This window comes from Talpa occidentalis, unplaced genomic scaffold (genome assembly GCF_014898055.3).
Source record: "Talpa occidentalis isolate TD23 unplaced genomic scaffold, MPIMG_talOcc4v2.1 talOcc4.5, whole genome shotgun sequence".
Lineage (NCBI taxonomy): Eukaryota > Metazoa > Chordata > Mammalia > Eulipotyphla > Talpidae > Talpa > Talpa occidentalis.
Window position 1 is genome coordinate 100,142,513 of NW_023604861.1, and position 18,736 is coordinate 100,161,248.

Here is an 18,736-nt window from a genome sequence, read left to right on the forward strand (position 1 = left end):
GCAGACTGGGGGCCAGCACAGGGAGGCAGAAGCCACTCAGCCGCACCCCAGCTTCCCTGTGCTGCGCAGACACACAGCTCCCAGTCACAGCCACCATCATCAGTCGATGGAGGGGCAGCTTTCCTAAACCTGACACGTCACTTAATAAAATTTCCTGATTTTGTTTTTCTCCTACTTAAAAAAAAACCCTCAACTAGAGAAAATTAAAGGATTCTCTTATAATTTCTCACTGGAGTCTATAGGAGAGGGTGCCATGCTTCCTTCTGCTCAGTAACTCCACCTGTGGGATGAAGTCATGTCTCAGCAGGCACACGGATCAAAGAGAAGTTTCAAACAACTACAAATGTAGCAGGGTGGTCCCCAAGAGGGGTGAGGTTTTAAGTTTTCTGCCCCACCCAAAGGAGAGTGGAGCTGAGCATGGAGAAACAGCAGCTGCAGAAGGGACTGAGGAAGGAAGGAAGCAGGATGGAGAGCCAGATGGAGACCTGGAGGTGGCACATGTTGCTGAGAGACATGTGAAGAAACTGTGCTTGCCTTTGGGTCGTGGACTGGGTGAAACGGATGTGGGTGAGGGGCCCGTGGGGAGGATAAGAATGGCAACTTTTGTCTTGATTTTGATTTTGCTCTTTTCCTCCCAGACTTATCTGGTTGTTTCTGACCCTTTTCTGTGGGTCCCCACTGGAAGGTGCTTTAGACCTGTGGCAGGTTTTCGGGCCTTCCTCTTGGCCAATCCTGTTTGGGTGGACTTTTACCCACGAGGGGACGGGTAACTTTGGGTGCTTGATTTAGAAACTATATTCTTTGCCTTTCCTGTATTGTTCACTAATTGTACTAAAGTTTCTTTTTTATTAAAGTCTAATATGTTTGTGTTGATGCGGCTGATGGCAGAACCTATTTAGAGCAGGCAGGTTTGCAGGGTCTGGGATGCCCCTCTCCCTGCCCTGTAACACAAACAGTTCAACCAAGGAAGAGGTTTTTTCCCCTAAAGTAACACTATACCAATGATAAAAACATTTGTGTTCTGATTAACCCCAAGCTCTGAAAATGAGCTGAGCATTCTTAACATTCTCACCCTATAATTCCTCTTTGAATTGATCTTCATATTAATTTTTATTTCTGATGCATCACTAAGTTAGGAGGAAAAAATCATTCTTTTCAAACAACTACAAATGTAGCAGGGTGGTCCCCAGGAGGGGGGGAGGTTTTAAGTTTCCTGCCCCACCCAAACACATACTCACATGCAGGAATGTGTTCTTGCAATTAGGAAGTGACGCTGCTTCACAAATCCTGCCTTCTAGTCTGCAAACCAGGTCCAGGTGGTGCTGCCTTGACTGATCTCTGGCACTCAGGATGACACCTGTGAACAGAGCACTCAGCCCCAGGTAAGACACCCCAGAGCTGCTCTCATCCCTGCTGTCAACGGTACTCTAAGCACCAGTCAGTAACCGTGTGAAGATCCTTAAAACCAAGAGAAAGAGGTAAAATAATCGCCCGGGAGGTAAGTGGGGCCATTAGGAAAGCAGATACCGATTGCAAAAGAGTAGAAATGGAGGTGCCCACTTCTTACACATGCCCTCACAAGTTCATTTTTAATCCCTTTCCTTACTTGAGCCCAGCCTCATTCATCCTTTCTTACAGGAAACCTCCCCACTGTGATCATTATGGTTTTATAGTCACCATACAAAGCTCTCTGCCCCAGCCCCTTCCTATGGCAATCTGCTCTCCACACAAAAGACTACCCCTTACCTCCCTCCTGAGAGCACTAGACTTGGAGCTTTAAGATGTGGGCCCAGGTTCCAGATGTGCTGCAAAATGTGGGAAAGACTGGGGGATATCCACAAGATCATTCCCTGTTTCTTTGTCTGTGAGGATGGGAAGACATTTTTCTGGTCTGTTTTTAGGATCCAGTGAGAAATTGCACATGAATGCCCAGGCTTTCGTGGAAATGGACCCACGAGTGTGCACTGACACAGATAACTAGAGAGAAAAAAAAAGCCACCTTTTCTCCCCTCTCCATTGAACCCCAAATAGCTCAAAGTGGCATATGACAGCATAATCACTTACATCCCAAGACTCTTCTTGACCTCCTTCCTTGTAGCTGAAGCCAACCCATATTCCGAGCCCTTTAGGGACTGGGCCTGTGGCCTCACTCAACCCCAGGCCCTTCCTGTGCCTCCTGAGACAGTAGAAGTCTGACCAATGCCACACTAGTCCCATCCTCTGTTCTCACAGGTTCTACCTCCAAAACAGCCCTCAAAAGTCTTGAAACTATTTTTCTCTACCTGCTGCCTAGCTCCTGACACAAAATAGATATCAGAACATTTAAACTCATGAAGATAAGACCCAAGGAGTTGTCTTGACCCACAAATGACCATGCCAAAGCTCTGCTGTGGGGTCTATTTCCCACTATGGGATGCAGTTGGAAAGGAACATGGGATTGAAATCCATGACTCCTGACTTTGGCTCATCTGTGCAGCCCCAAGAAAGTAGCTGAATCTCTCTGGCTCACTATGCTATCCCCAGGTCCTGTGCAGAACCAATGTGGCAATATCCAGGAAACCACTTCACAAATGATGACATGTCATGCAAGTAACAGGGGTCCTATAGATGCACCCTATTCAGCTTTAGAAATAGGCTAAACCTCACAACTTTTAATTGAAAATTTCTTTCACTGTAAAATTACATAGGCTTTTAAAGAAGATAGATGCAAACTCAAGAGCCTACCACACCAAGTACTTTCAGTATTTCACCTCAGGTCTTATCCCTATCAATACTGCATTTTCCCCCTCATTCATGAAATACTGACTGACTGCCACTAAGTCCCAGACACTGTACTAGGCACTGCAGATTCAGCAGTGAATAACCACAAAAGACAAAATCCAAGTTTTCATGTTTTAAGGAGGGAGAGAGATAATAAACAGCATGCCAGGTGGTGGTGAAGGCTTCAAAACCCCAAGCTAGGGAGGTGCTATTTCACGTAAGATGGGGAAGGCCTTCTCTGAGAAGGTAACTGTTGAGGAGAGACATGAGTGAAGTGAGGGAGGAAGCCAAAGGGCTATGTTGGGGAAGAATGCAGGCACAGGGAAGAGCAAACTCAAGGGCCACCAAAACAGCAGAGGGAGCCAGGGGGAAATCAGAGAGATTAGAGATGTGCCAGGGAAAGAAGGCGTTCGTAGCACATGGACAAGACTTTGAATTTATTCTGAGTGAAGTAAGATGCCATCAGACCATCCTGAGGGCTGGCACAAGGTGACTTACATTTTAACTCATTCATTCCTTTTCAATCTTTATGCCTTATATCTCTTTCTGTTGCCTCACTGCACTGACAGGGACTTCTTGTACAGAGTACAGAATGGTGAAAGCAGACTTCCTTGCCTTGTTCCTGAGCAAGAGGGAAAACAATCAGTTTCACAGTTGAGAATGATTTTCACTGTGGGTTTCGGGAGATATCCTTTAACAGACTGTGCAATTTTCCTTTTATTATGAGTTTCCTGATGGTTTTTAATCATAAATAGGCTGTGAGTTTTAGCAAATGCTTTCTCCTGTATCTACTGAACAGATCATATATTTTTTTTTCTTTTTTATTCAATTTGTGTAATAAATTATAGTCATTGAGGTTCACATGTTGCATTTCTAGAATAAACCCACTTGGTCATGAGATTTTGACCTTTTTATATATTGCTATATTCAATATGCCTAGTATTTTGTTGGTTTATTGCTGTATTCCCATGTTGATGAGGAATTTTGATAGGTAGTTTCTTTCCCTTTTTAAAAAAGGGTTAAGCTGGCCTCGTAAAATTATTTGAAAAATTTTTCTTTTTTCCTCTTCTACAAAAGAGTTGGAGTACAATTAATACCATCTCTTCCTTCAGTATTTTCTAAAATTCACCAGTGTAGCTGTTTGGGCTGGCGTTTTCTCTGTGGGAAAGTTTTTAACAACAAAATTTCTTTTTTTAAAAAAATAAAAAAAAATTCAAATGTAGGACTATTCATATATTCTTATGTCAGTTCTGGCACTTTGTGTCTTTCAAGGAAATTGTCCATTTTACTTAATTTATTGAACTTATTGACATGGATTTGTTCTTAATAGCCAATTACTATCCTTTTAATGTCTGTAAGATGTACAGTAATAGGTCATCCTTCATTCCTGATACTGGCAATTTGGTTTCCTATCCTTTTACAATTGATTCCTGGTTTTTTTTTTCTATTAATTCCTTAAAGTTTTTCTGATTTTATTCATCTTTTTAAAGAATCAAGTTTCATTTTCATTGATTTTTCTAATGCTTGTCTGTATTCTTTTTTTTTAAAGATTTATTTATTCATGCATATAAGAACCGGGGTACAGGCCAGATATGCGCAAGGGTGAGAGGATTCACCAGAGACAGAGTGGAGAATAGAACAGGCAGACTGACTGAAATACACTGCTGAGCGGAGCAGCGGGCAAGACAGGAGAGGTCTGCCATGCCATATGGGTATCTCGCCAGCCAGTGGGCCGGGATCTAACCTGCGCTGCAGAGGCTGCACACAGCTTCACTGTGCTGTGCTCAACCACCTGCGCCACCAAGGGAGGCCCGCTTGTCTGTATTCTTTCACTAACTTCCTTTTTTCCTTGGTCATACATTTTATTTTTACATATATTGGGAATGCCACAAAATCTGCTATTATTTTTCCTTGAAGAAATAACAAATTCTTATATATTTATGCATTACTTCCCATTTTTGGCATTTTTCATTCTTTCTCATGGATCCACATTATATTTCAAGGCATCTCCCATCAGGCTGAGGAGTTTCTTTAATGATTCTTATTACTGCAGGTTTGCAGGGAGCAATTTCTCTCACCTGTCAATCTGAAAATGTATGTTTCATATCTATTTTACAAAGATTTTTTTTTCAGAACTTTAAATAAATATAGAGATACTGTCCCACTGTCTTGTGGTTGGCATTCTTTGTTGATATCAACCATATCCTTATTTTTGTTCCCATATATACTATATCTTCTTTCCTATGATTGCTTTAATATTTTATTTTTATCTTTTGTTTTCAAAAAGTTGTGCTTAGATGTGGTCTTCCTTAAGAGTTAACTCTGATTGGACCTCCTTGAAATTCTGGAATCTATAAGTTGAGATTTTTTTTTATCAGATTTGGAGAATTTCCTCAAATATTTTTCTGTTCCAGTCTCTCTTCATCTAGAACTCCAATTACACAATTACACTACTTAATCTCTTTCACATATCTTTGAGGCTCTGTTCATTTTTCAGTGTTTTATTTACACTGGGCCTCAGTGAGAATGGTGTCTTCACTGACTTCGAGTTCTCCGATATTTTCTTCTAGAGTGCCTAAACTGCTTTCAGGCTCATCATTGAATTTTTCATTTCATATACTATATTTTTAAATTCTAGAATTTTTTTTCCCATTGTTTCTTACATTTCCCTTTCTCTGCTGAAATTCCTATCTGTTCATTATGTCTATGTAAGTTTGTAACAAATGGCATTTTCCTCTTTGCCCTGAATGTCTAGTGATTTTTTATTGTATGCTAGATATTGCAGGGTTTTTTTTAAATAGTGCTGTATTTTATCTGTCCAGTAGTTGATTAGTATCTCATATTTATCCTAAGGAGACTTGTTCTTAGGTTTTGGTATGCACCTTACTCTAGGTTAGAGCAACCCTACTCATAAGCTGTAGCCTTTCTGTGGCCTCAGTGAATGCTCAATGTTTTCACTAAGGTCTTCTCACTCTGGCAGGTTAGATCTGTTCAGCTCTCTACCACTCCCTACTAGCTGTTCTCTGCCAGCTCTCAGCTTTGTCCATAGTATTAGATAAGGTCTAGGGGACTGCTTTGAAGATTTCTGAAGTCCCTCCTCTGCCCAAAGCCCTCCTCTCTAATACCTTGTCCCATAAGCCCCATCTGCTACAGTAACCCCAAATTCTGATCTCTGTTTCTTCTGCTTTACTCTTTGTATGCCTCTGCTTCCCTGTGCCTTGAATATGGAGATAATTCCTGACCCAAAGCCAAGATGACTGTGGGGCTTACCTCACATACTTCCATCTGTATCACAGACCACTGAGTATTATTTAATATCTGAAAACTGTTCCTTCATATACTTTGTCTAATACCATAAATATTTAGGAGAGGAAAGGAAATTCATTATTTATGGCTCCCCCTTGGCTAGGACTGGAATTCTGATTATATTCTAAATGGTGACTCTGGCTGCTATGTAAAACAGAGCAAAATGAACTACCTACCCTGAGACTACATAAAAAGATTGACAGTTTTTTTTCTCAAAGAAGAAAATGCTAATGCTTGACACCTGTTAAATATCTGTGCAAATCTGGCAAGGTATCAGGAGCAAATCCATGGGAACATGAAACTAGTTCTCCTCTCTAACACCATGCTACGACCTGCAGTTTTGAAGAGGACATCCTCCCTTAGTTTTTCTGGCCCAAACCAGGCAAAACTATGGCAGGGGCTGTCTCCCAAGCTCCCAACCAGTGGGCTGACTGGTCACATCACCTGGGAAAATCAGCTATGAGGACAGAGAAGCCCAAATGTAGAGAGCTTGGAGGTCACCCTCAAACACTGAATCTCTTCCAGACAACTCAAATTCTCAGTTCTGGGACAGGAATGGGTCACATGCTGTCTCTTTTACAAAATACAGGACCAAATGTGACCTTCAACAAAAGGCATTATCTGAGCAAATGCCTCCCTCTGGCACTACAAATAGGGATCTGGGTAGGGAAGAGGTCAATAGTCCTTCCTGACCACCCAGCTAGATGAAGCCACAGCTTCTCCCATCCACAGCCTGTGTATGGCTTGTCAAACTAACAGCTGGTATATGAACAGAAAGAATTTATCAGTTCCCCCCCCAAAAAAAACCCCAAGCCCAAACCCCAAACTCACCCTACCGCTATAAATGTCTATCAGGTGACTAAATATCTCCTCTCCCTGGTACGAGCTGCTACTTGCCCTGGACAACAGTAGAGAGCTCAGGTTTCCAAGGTGGCTCACAGATCCAATGACCTTCCTCCTGTGGCACTGACTCTATCTGTGGAACAACATTCAAAATCTATAGGAGTCTGACATTTGCATTACATAAGTGGACCAAGCCTCACAATTTCCACTAAAAGGCCATGTGTACAGAAATTAATTTCACTTCCATTTCATATATCTTCTGTCAGGCTGAACTCGGACCCTATATTCATTTGTATAACTAACCACAATAATTGTAAAGGTTCAGAGGTCAACACACAGAGAAAGCCCACTGCTTAAAACTTGTCTTCCCCAGTCCTGTGTTTAGAGGCTTAATGCAAATACTAAGAATAGGGGCTATGTAACTGCATCTTGATTTTAAGCTTTACACAGTGAATCAGTATTTCAGAAACTGCTCCTTCAGAGACACTGGTGAGAACTCTGCAGGGAAGACTAAGAAGAGATTGGCAGAGAGCTGTCAGGCAATGTCTCTGTAAGGTTTTTGGGCACATCATGAAATTCGTATTTTCCAGAGCCCTAGATAACAGTAGCAAATTCTTTAATTTCCATTATGCCATTTGCATTAGATTTCCTGTGCTTCTCAAGGAGCACTTATTTGTTCATAAAATTATTTACTTTATGTGGTTCAGTTTTCTTCAGATTTACATGTCACAGCTATGTGCTGTAATTGTTATAAAGCAAAAGAGGTGGGTGGGTATGGAAACATCCCTATTAAATACCTGAGAAAGCAGTCATGATTATTCAATAAAGGATTCCACAGGAGGTTCAGAATGTTTCCATGTAATCTGGACCCAAGCAACGGTAATCAAACCACAGTTCATGAAATCTGCAAGTGCAAACTAATGGAGTTGTCAGGCCTAGGACGGACGTGAGCAAACACTGGCCATGTAAAATGGAATTTCCTCCCTCCTGCACATTCCTGCTGTTGACCTGCCAAGCCCATTGAAATCTGATGCTAAGAGTGACCAGGCCTCCCTAGGGGAACACGGGCCTGGCACCGAACTCTCCATCTGAGAGCACACCCCAAGCCACCTGGACAGCTGCTCTTTTTCCCTGCTCCCTTTTCAGCCTAAGGAATCCTATTCCTAAGCCACCACTAAACTCACAGAGCCTGTCTTCAGGTCCAAAGCTAATTGGTGAGTATGGCAAAGGGCCAGCAGTATGGTTGAGGGAAGCCAACAACAAAAGGAATAGGTAGCAAGGCTCCAGAGCAGCTTTCAAAAGGGAGTAATTTAATCCTGAAGGAAGAAATTGCTGTATTTTACCCAGATTCTTTCATATTTTTTTTTAATAGAGGCATGTTTTATTTATTTATTTGTTTGTTTGTTTGTTTATACATGCACTGTGTACAGTCAGAAGCGCGGGAGGGTGAGAGAATTCACCAGAACCAGAGCGGGGAGCAGAGCAGGCAGAAGGACCGAAGTACACTGCTGAGGGGAGCAGCGGGCGGCAGGAGAGGTCTGCGCGCCATGTGGGGACCCTCCTCCGGTGGCTGGGAAGCAGCCGGGGATTGAACCGGTGCCGCAGAGGTTGCAGGCAGCTTCGCAACCCAGCGCTCAACCGCTGCGCCACCGGGGAGGCCCCTTACCCAGATTCTTAACCCTACAGTTTAATAAAACATCATGAGCCATCAGCAACACTGTCTTCTTCATTGTATCCTTCTCCCCCAATATCAGGCTTAGGGGTATTCCATCCCCTTTCCCCAATCTGGCATCACCTCCCCTCTCAGTTTCATCCCCTCCTCCAGCTGTTTCCACCTGAAGGAAGCAGACTTCATTTACTAGAGGGGCTGTGGGCCAGGAGCCACTCTCAAGCAGGACACCTCACATTCTTTTTAAGATCAGTGGACTGAAAATGATTCTGAGAAGTTCCTTGTTTCCTAAACCACTGCTCTGAGGACCCACCCCACCAAATTAAAAGTCAGCTCTGGCTCACAATGCTGATATCTCCCTCAAACAAGAAGCGGCATTAGGGCCTCCCTGATGGTGCAAGGGGTTGAGACACAACCTATAAAGCTGTCCGCTGCTACTGTGGCACATGTTCGATCCCCAGCCAGGGAGCTATCCACATGGCGCAGTGCACCTCTCCTGGCTTGCCTGCTGCTCCCCTCAGCAGTGTACTTCAGTCAATCTGCCTATTCTGTTCCCCACTCTGTCTCTGGTAAATCCTCTCACCCCTCACAGCTCGGGCCTGTACCCCAGTTCTTGTGTGCATAAATAAATAAATCTTAAAAAAAAAAAAGGAGCAGCATTAAAGCCAGGGTGCCAGAGGTAAGGTGTGCTTGCCTACCACATCCACTCACTGCCTGAACATGAGTGTTAAGAGTCCAGCAGGCCTGGGTCCATTTACTGGTGGTTGGGTGACCCCAGCAAAGGTCTGTCAGCACTGGGCACACATTTTCCTTCCTGCCATGTGGAACTAATAACTGTCAGGGGCTGACAGGAGGATTAAGTGAAGTGATGCAGATCAACTGTTTAGCTCCAGGTTGCACAAAATTACCTCAGTAAAAAAAGGCTGTTCAGGACTTAGGTTCCAACAAGCTTGCTGGGCAGAGAATCAGAAAATCTAAGAAACCTTTATTTTCCCGAGAAAGGTTGAAAAGTGGTCCCAAAACCCACAGGGACTGTCAGAAAGAGTAGTATATAGCAAGATATATCTAACCTTCCAGGCTTGGAATATCTCAATGTTAAAAGCAGGTATTATACCGATATCACATCAATGCTGCTGGCTAAGCATTACAATACCTGTTTGGGATTTGTAAAAAAAAAAAAAAAAAAAAAACTTCTCAAAACAATTCTTTCCCACATTCAAACTACTGCAAATTATGTGCTCTTCCCAGCTCTCGAGTCCATAATTAGGAAAGAGAGAAGTTGTCCAATCCGTTGATCTTTTCTTGCTCCAAGATGCCCCAGTTTGAGGTTCACCCATGGAGTCATTATGCTCAGAGTTCTAGATGGGCTCTGGTGGGAAGTGCTGGTGGGACAATGCCAAGCAGCAGCTGAGGAGCAGATACCAAGCAAGATGCTGGACTGAGAGGCAGGAGTCCCCTATGCCTGTGATTCTGCTCCCAGTGCTGGCACATCCCTCCTGCTCATCAGGGCTTGGGGAGCTTGTCCCTTAAAGGACACATTAATTCTTGCCCTTCCCACCTCATAGTTCATGTGGGGTACAAACAAAATGGGTGCCAGAAAAGGGACATGCAGAGGCTGTGAGCTCACAAGCACTTACAAGGGTCCTGGGCCTCCATGTGCACAGACACTCCTGGAGCAAAACTGACAGAAGCGTGGTCTCTACCCTCAGGTTCTCACAGATGAGAACTCCCCTTTCCTGTGCCACGTCCAGGCATGGTCCAAAATATCTCTCCTGAGATCTTCCTCTGACCAACATTGTAGAGTACAGCCAGGTCTGAACTGGAATGTGGACACTGGGGCAAGAAGGAAAAGCATCTGCACAGAGTGCCAGTCTTCTGTTGGATCAGGCACAGGTGGCACGTTCGGCTTTATTCCAGGATCAGGCATTCATGGCCTCCTGAATCCAAACACTGGTGACGATAGTCAGGCCAGTGTTCTAGATAGAACCTGCTAAGCCTCCAAGCTGCGCCACTCTGAAAACCTTGGGATGCGTTTTCTTCTCTACCTGGTCTATTCACACGATTTTGCCCACGGAAACCCCAAATGCACCAACCACTCTACTTCACATGGCAAGGGTAAACCACAAAGGCAATAAATGCTGTGTGCCCATACTGCATACCAAGACTTCTAAAGATGTTTTTCTAGAACAATTCTGACATATGTGATTAAGTACTTTACTGTTCCACCTACCTGACTCATTTGGTGGTGACACAAGTGCCAGGCCTTCCCCACCCCCGGGAGGCATGAAGCCTGCCCTTGGGTTTGGCCCCGAGGAGCAGCAGGAGCAATGGGTGTTGCTGGGTGTCTTCTGTGGTGACAACCATCGGCGTCCTGGGTAACACACCTGTGTCAGAGATTGGAGAGAGCAGGAAAAGGGACAAGGGAGAACAAAGCATTTTGTAGTTTATTAAAATACCCATGCTAATCATTCCTTCCCTTCTAACAAAAAGACAGTTTGCAAACAATGAAAGAGTCAGACAAGGAAGAGGCCATGTTGTCTGGTGGCAGAGCAGCTGAGGGTCATTTTGGCTCTGCCTGGGGACACTGAGGGCAGGTCAGGGCACTGAGCTGCCAGAAGCTGGAATGGTGAGAAGGGTGATGCCTACATCTGCCTGCCACTCATTCCTTGGGATGACCCAGCCATCACCATCTGGTTCTCACATTCGTCGTAGGCATGCTAGCGGATTATGGAGCCTTTTGTGGCTCCAAAGGGCCTGCTCCTATGACTCTCTCTCAGTGACAATCAGGCATGTGCCAGGCAGGAAGCAGGTTCACCCTCACACCCTGAGACCTGTGATGGTGCCTGAGAGCTGACCCCCCACTCAGACTCAGGGCTGCCTGCCTCTCGGGCCCCTGCCTGGCACAGCCTCCCTCTCCCTGCTGCAGCCGTGCTGAAACACAGCTGAGCTAATTCTGGGCTCACTGCCACCCGCACAAGCCCACGCTGCACATGTTCTGACTCACGCTGAGGCACTCAGGAACAGGGGCCGGGGGTCCTCAGGCTCAGCAAAGGGCACTTAGGCAGATCTGAGGCTCTGACCACCTCAACCAAGTCACTGTGGTAGGAGATGTGTCCAAATCTTCAACTCCATGAATCTCCTGAGACATTCAGTCATACTGAACAGTACACAACCATGGAATTAAAATCTGGGCTTAAAAATCAAACCTGTATTACTCTTTACCAGAAAGTCCCATTTTGCCATGTGGAAAATTCTTACTCTATCGCCAAAGTTCTCAGACATAAAAAGCATTACATCAGGAAAAAAGGGAGAATATTTGCATCTAAAAGTTCAATTCATCCTAATTGAAAAGCCATTTACTGAACACCTATTATGTGTTATTCTTCTGCATGTCCACAGGACCTTAAATACAGCCTCCACCCTCAAGAACCCTCACTTTGTGGGGGAGGCAGACATTTCTGGAATCTACTTGGAATGGAGGCACATACTGAGTACTAGAGGGGAAGTGATGAGTTACTTCTGCCCAGGAGGTAAGGGGACGAAGGAGTGACCAGTGGGTTGCCTGCTGGTGGGAGCAACGCTGTGGGCAGTGAGAACACAGGCTTGAGGCGCGGAGCATGTGGGATGTTTGGAGAACAGGGAATAATGAAGCTGGAAGCTGCGGGCAGTGAGGGGAGGGGAAGGTATCAGAGGTGGTGACACAAGAAAGATCACAGGTCAGACTGTGGAGGGCCCGACATTAAGACCTCAGCAACTAAGGGCCAGACTTCCATCAAAGGGCAGAATTGGCACCAAGGAATCACGGAAAGGAGAGTTTTCAGGAGCAGGAAGACCCTAACCAATAGGTGTGGTTGGGCAAATTACTTACACGCTCTGAGCCTCACAATAATCAAAAGAATCAGACCAACCCCTACCTGGCAGGGCTGTTCTAAGGATTAAACATGCTAAGCTATGTGGACGCCCTTGGCCTGGCACCTGGGCTGCGGCTAGTGATCCGGCAGTGACCCGGCAGGACATTACAGAGAAAATACGCAGTTTAGAGCTAAACAAGTTGGGGCCAACCACCAAGCCCACTGTTTTAGAAGTAGTATAAAATCCCACCGTTCAGAAGTAGTATAAAAGCAGGGAAAGTTACTAAACTGCTCTCCCAGTCTCCTCCTGGACAAGAGCGGAGTATGATATGTGCTGTGTTCATTGTCTCTGTATTGCAGGCTTTTATTATCATGTCAACATTCACTGTGACCTACTTGACCACTGTGGGGCTGGCCATGTACCCCACTTGAGGTCAGCAGTCAGGAAGGAAAGTGAAGGAACATGCCGGGTAGGAGGCATGAGCCACAGAGCTCAGGGGACCTTGTTCCTGAAATTCCTGTAATGTTCCCTCTATTTTGGAAGTTAGTCTCTTCCAGCCTCCCAGCACCACACAGCAACCCACCCAGTTCAAACAGTAGCGTGAACATTTACTCAAGGTGGACTCTGACCCTCCACCCCAGGCCTGCAGTACTGGAGCCAGGTTTTCAGGGGGAAGCTTCTCCTCCACGGCATCACACCCATATACAAGTGGACACCACTGGGTACAAACACACATAGCGCACAGCTACCCAGGCACATCAGACACAGGAAGAACCCACTGAGAAATCAGCAGGGTCCTCCCCCCCTCCGATGCCAACAACATCACCCTGTCCACCAGGGTTAGCTTCCCAGGGCTCCACCTCTACCCACTGGCTCCCAGGCTCCCCCAGTCTCTCCCTGAGCCGAGCTCCCGTGCGCTGGTGGCCAAGGGGGTACCATCAAATGGAACAGGGCTGTGGATGCCAAAGCAGCACAGTGTGGGTATACTGAGCCTGAGGGAGCTCCCCGAGAAGGAGAAACCATGGTGCGCTGCTCTGGGATCACCCCCACCAGGCCTCTGGTTACAGAAGCTGGATCCTGTCGCTGCCGCCTACAGTGGCTCTAAGATTACACAGGCTGGACACAGTCCAGGAGGATCTACTGTTTGTTTGCATCCTCTTCGAAGGAGACTTTTTGAAAACTAGGAGTCCTTGGGGAGGAGAGGAGCCCTGCCTCCCGGGAAGCAGTTCCCAAGTTCACAAAGGCAACTGTTCGCCAGGGCATGAGACCTAGACCCTCCCACCAACAGACATTTATTGTCTATTCAAACAGAGAGTGGGGTGAAGAGGGGGCCCTGCATAACCAGCCTCCCTTCCTTCTGGTTCCATTTTTGATAACCACATCCCTGGAATCTAAGCCACCGAGAGAAAGGAAGGGTAAGCTGGATCTCAGCCCCTGAACCTGCTCCCAGAACAGGTTCTTGGTGTTTGGAAGCTGCCCAGTAGGTACAGGGGAGCAGTACAGAGAAGAAGGTCCAGGGACCCAAGCATCAGCTTCCTGATCATTTTTGAGTCTCTGCCAGTGTAGGTGGTTTTGATGAAGGAACTGGCACAGAGGGACTTAAGACAAACAGATACTGGGGGGTAGGGGAGTCAACCAGGATGGGAGGGGCAGACAAGAGGAATGCAAATTCCTATCACACTGTCCAATCTCAGAATATATTTAGACAAACAGGAATTGTCTTCATTATAAAAGTAATTCATTGCATTTATTTAAACTGTTATAGCCACACAATGGAATACTACTCAAATAAAAAGGAATAGATATTGGTATACAAACTGCATGGATGAATCACAAAATAATGACAGGAAGATACCAAAGAGAGAACATACTATATGATTCCATTCATGTAAGATTCTAGGGAACATTAACTGAATGACAATGACAGAGAGTAGATCAGTGGCTCCCTGCAAGGAACATGGGGAGGGGAGAGGTGAAGGGAAGAAATTACAAAGAACATAAAGGAACGTTTGCAAGTAACGGATATGTTTATTATCATGATAGCAGTGTTGGTTATATTTGTACATACACATGTCAAATCTTATCAAGTTGTGCAGATTAAATGTGTGCAGATTATATGTCAATTGTATCTCATTAACGCTTTTTAAAAAATGTATTCCATGCTAATTATAAGGAAAAAACACAGAAAAATATTAAATCTCCCATAATTCTTAGAGAGCTAATCAGAAACATCTTGGTATGCTTCCTTACAATCTTTTTCCTAAGTACTCACAAAATAATATGTAGACTTGTTTTTTGGTAGAATGCAGCCTCTCTTCTAAAAAGTTTTTTATTCTCAATTTTTTTTTGGGTTTTGAACTCCAATCCCTCAAGCACATTGAGACCTAGAGGTGGGGCCAGGATAGAGGCAGAGCAAAGTCTGACTGTGGGATTGAGGAGGACCCTTGGGCACAAGGGTCCTCAGTCTAGTACCGTGAGTGACATCCCTTCCTTCAGTCGAATGCACCTAAACTTCTTTCTCTAAACCAAGCCTAAATGACAATGCCTTGTACTCAGTACCAGCTCAATTAAAATTCACTGGGCAATGCCTGTACTCAGTACCTGCTCAATTAAAATTAAATGAAGATGGTCTATTACCAACACATCCTGATTGTTCCTTACCTGTCTTCACTGTAGCCACTGGTTTTATCCCATGGGTCTGGAGTTCCAGCTCTGGCCCACCATCTTCCTAGCTTCTTCATTTAACCTTAGATCAAGAAGTTCCCTTGTGACTAAGCATCATGAGGAAACTAGGAAGCTAATGTTCCTGAGGACCTGGTCCCACTCTTAACATTTAAATGACTCACTCCCTATTACTGCATGTTTGAATCACTTCCAAATTTTCTTCTTTGTAAATAACATCGTGATGAACATCCTTGCATAGAAACCTCTTGACTATGGACTGTTTCCTTGGGAAAAATTCCTTGAAGTGGAATCACCAAGAGAAAGGAATAAGGACTCTAAGACATTGCCAAACTGCTTGTCAGAAAGGTTGTATCTTCCACTCTTGGAAGTGTATGAAATCTCTCGCCACCCTTCTCCACCTGCATCATTCACAAAAACAATGCACATACACACATTTGCTAATCTGATAGCAAATGAAAAAAAATAGTATTTAATTTTAATATGCACCTATTTGATTCCCAAGATTGGTTTCCTTTCTCACATTTACTAACATTTATTTCTCCTTACATGAGTTATATATATCACATCTTTCACCTACTTTCCAACTGCACTATATCACATCCTTCACCCACTTTCCAACTGCACTATTCATTCTTTTTTTTTTTAAAGATTTATTTATTTATTTATATAAGCATTGGGTACAGTTAGAAGCGCGGGAGGGTGAGAGAATTCACCAGAGCCAGAGCGGGGAGCAGAGCAGGCAGAAGGACCAAAGTACACTGCTGAGAGGAGCAGCGGGCGGCAGGAGAGGTCTGCGCACCATGTGGGACCCTCCTCTGGTGGCCGGGGAGCAGCCGGGGATCGAACCGGCGCTGCAGAGGCTGCAGGCAGCTTTGCAACCCAGCGCTCAACCGCTGCGCCACCGGGGAGGCCCTGCACTCTTCATTCTTAATAAGAGTGCTTCAAATTGACTTAGAGTTGCTTATGTAGAAGGTATCTGACATACAGGCTGAACACGTTTTTTCTGAGTTTATCAACTGACTTTGATTTTATTTTACTTGGTTGTTTTTCTTTTGGCATACTACAGATTTTTTTTTCTTCCAATGAACAAAACAATTTTCAACTTGTGGTTTCTGCCTCTGGTATCATATGCAAGAAGTATTTCTCATGCCATAATTTCTTAAATACTTATTTAAAATAAATTTAGTGCGTTTTCATTTTTACATTTAAATTTTAATCTACATGGAATATATTCTGGAGCTCGATATGAGGGACCTAATGGTCTCCCACTAGTTAGATATTAACTAAATCCATTAACTTTTATTTTCCAGACTTTCTAAGACTATTCCATGGATATGCTTTCTCTTCCCATCACAATATAAAAATGTCTACATTATTGGAATTTTTATTTTAAAGATTTATTTATTTATTTATACTAGCACTGGGTACATCAGAAGCGCGGGAGGGTGAGAGAATTCACCAGAGCCAGAGCGGGGAGCAAAGCAGGCAGAAGGACCGAAGTACACTGCTGAGGGGAGCAGCGGGAGGCAGGAGAGGTCTGCGCACCATGCGGGACCCTCCTTCAGTGGCCAGGGAGCAGCCAGGGATAGAACCAGTGCTGCAGAGGCTGCGGGCAACTTTGCAACCCAGCACTCAACCACTGCGCCACCGGGGAGACCCAGAAATTTTTAATATGACCTAATATCTGGTAAGTTATCCACAAATATTCTGGCCGGGAATTGCATTAAATCCATAAACTAATTTGGGAACAACTTAAATATTTAAAACACTAATCATTCTCTTCCAGGAATATGCTAAAACCCACCATTTATATAAGTGCTCTTTTGTGTCCCCAGTATAGCTCTGTAGCGTTCTAGTTTCCTCTCAGTGCTCTTCTGAGCCATTCCATCTTTGTGTTATGAATGGGACAGTTACACCATTACATTTCCAGATTTTCTTACAGGTGGAGGAGTTGCACTGTGCATATTTCTGCATGTAGACACTGTCTGCACCTTCACCTAAGGCAAGCACAGCTAGTTCCAAAGGTTTTTCTGAGGAATCACCCTGTAGACTCCTAGGTCATGATTACTGAGGGAGACCAGCACTTGCCTCCAGGATGCAGGGTCTCCCCAGTGTACTGCATCTACTACTTTCATATTTTTCTACCCTCTATGGCCCTTACACAGTCCATGTCCTGTCCCATTCGAAATGGCTAATCCACGGGGCCTCCCTGGTGGTGTAGGGGTTAAAGTCTTAGCACTATCAAGCTATCACCAGTGACTGTGACATGAGTTCGATCCCTGGCCAGGGAGGTGACCCACATGGCACAGCAGACCTCTCCTGTCTCACCTGCTGCTCCTCTCAGCAAGTATTTCAGTCAATCTGCTTGTTCTGCTCCCCACTCTGTCTCTGGTGAATCCTCTCACCCCCTGCACCTCTGGCCTACACCCCAGTTTTGTATGCACAAATAAATCAATCAACAAATCTTAAAAAGAAAAGAAATGGCCAGTCACACATAGGGCAGACCCTCCCTCCAACTGGAAATGTCTCTCCCTGTGCTTCCTGGCCTGCAGAAATGACATTCACTTTTGAGATTTAGCAAAACACTACTTTCATCATCCATGTTCATTAATCCCTACTGGATCTGCAACTTGCAGAGTGACCCTTTGTTAAGACTTTACAAAATGAGTTACTCACACAAGTGTGGCACTGTGAAGGCCCAGCCCATATCTATGCCACCCTGCCTCAAATCACATGCTGTGCACATGGCTGCAACAAATTAATTGGCAAACAGGATGAAGGAAACAGGCACCCTGGGTGTGGAGAAGTCTCTCATACCTACTCACTCCCTGAGCCAAAAGGAAGAAGTACTCCAGGAAGACAGGGGGGCCAGTGGAGCTGCGGACAAAGGAGTGTTTATACCTCTTCAGAGTGAATGGGGTACAGGCCAGTCCAGTCCTGCACTCTTGGAATCACCCCAGACAACCTCTCAGGTCCCTCCCTCCTTCCCCTGGGGAAGGTAAGCAACTCAGTCTTGGAAATCAAATCTGCCCCAATCACAGCTCAGACATGCTCAGATGAAGGCCTAGGTCCCTGGTCCACAGCCACACAGTAAATTCACCTGCAAAGCTTATTAAACACAAATGATGGTCTCACCCAGGTCTCCTGAGTCAGCCTCATGGGTGAGGTTGGGGCAGCTACCAGTGATGCTGATACTAACCAAAATATAGTTCAGGTAAGCCCACCTCCATCTCCTTGGTCTTCCTGAATGATACAATGTAGAGATGCAAAGAAGGAACAAACATTTAACAGTATCTAGAGGCCAGGCACAGGGCTAGGAAAGCACTTGACTTGTATTATCTCATTCCCTCAGCAAATCTGTACAAATTCTTGTCCCAATTTATAGAAGAGGAGTATTCAAAGGTATAAGTCTCATTTCCAAATGACCAGGCTTGGACAAAAACATATCCCATTATTTCAAAAATGCAACCTTTTCTGGTTTAGCTAAGGTACTAAAATTCCCAAGCTTCTATCTCTCAGTGATGCTTAAGCCTAAAGCAACCAAGCACTTGCTCCTAAGCCTCTGAGCAAAGGGGCTATTTATCTTTACTGAACAGGCTGAGCTCAAGTCTTTTCAAGGTC

At 44.8% G+C, this 18,736-nt stretch overlaps 1 protein-coding gene across 14 annotated transcripts in view; it reads right to left on the reverse strand.

Moving 5' to 3' along the window:
* The window catches only part of CRACDL (CRACD like), a 103,750-nt gene that overhangs the window by 72,238 nt on the left and 12,776 nt on the right, over positions 1–18,736 (reverse strand). For 8 of the 14 annotated variants that reach the window (XM_054701895.1, XM_037527925.2, XM_037527928.2 and 5 more), the window contains 3 exons: positions 10,809–10,962; positions 3,259–3,382; positions 1,239–1,357 (listed from right to left, as the gene is read on the reverse strand). The exons of 1 other annotated variant lie outside the window; for it this stretch is intronic. The gene's annotated coding sequence lies outside the window, so the exon portion shown is untranslated. Of the gene's footprint in view, positions 1–1,238; positions 1,358–3,258; positions 3,383–6,897; positions 7,043–10,808; positions 10,963–11,582; positions 11,736–12,679; positions 12,898–18,736 lie in introns of those variants that run through there. 5 more of the 14 variants (XM_054701891.1, XM_054701894.1, XM_054701890.1 and 2 more) reach the window with 5 other exon arrangements.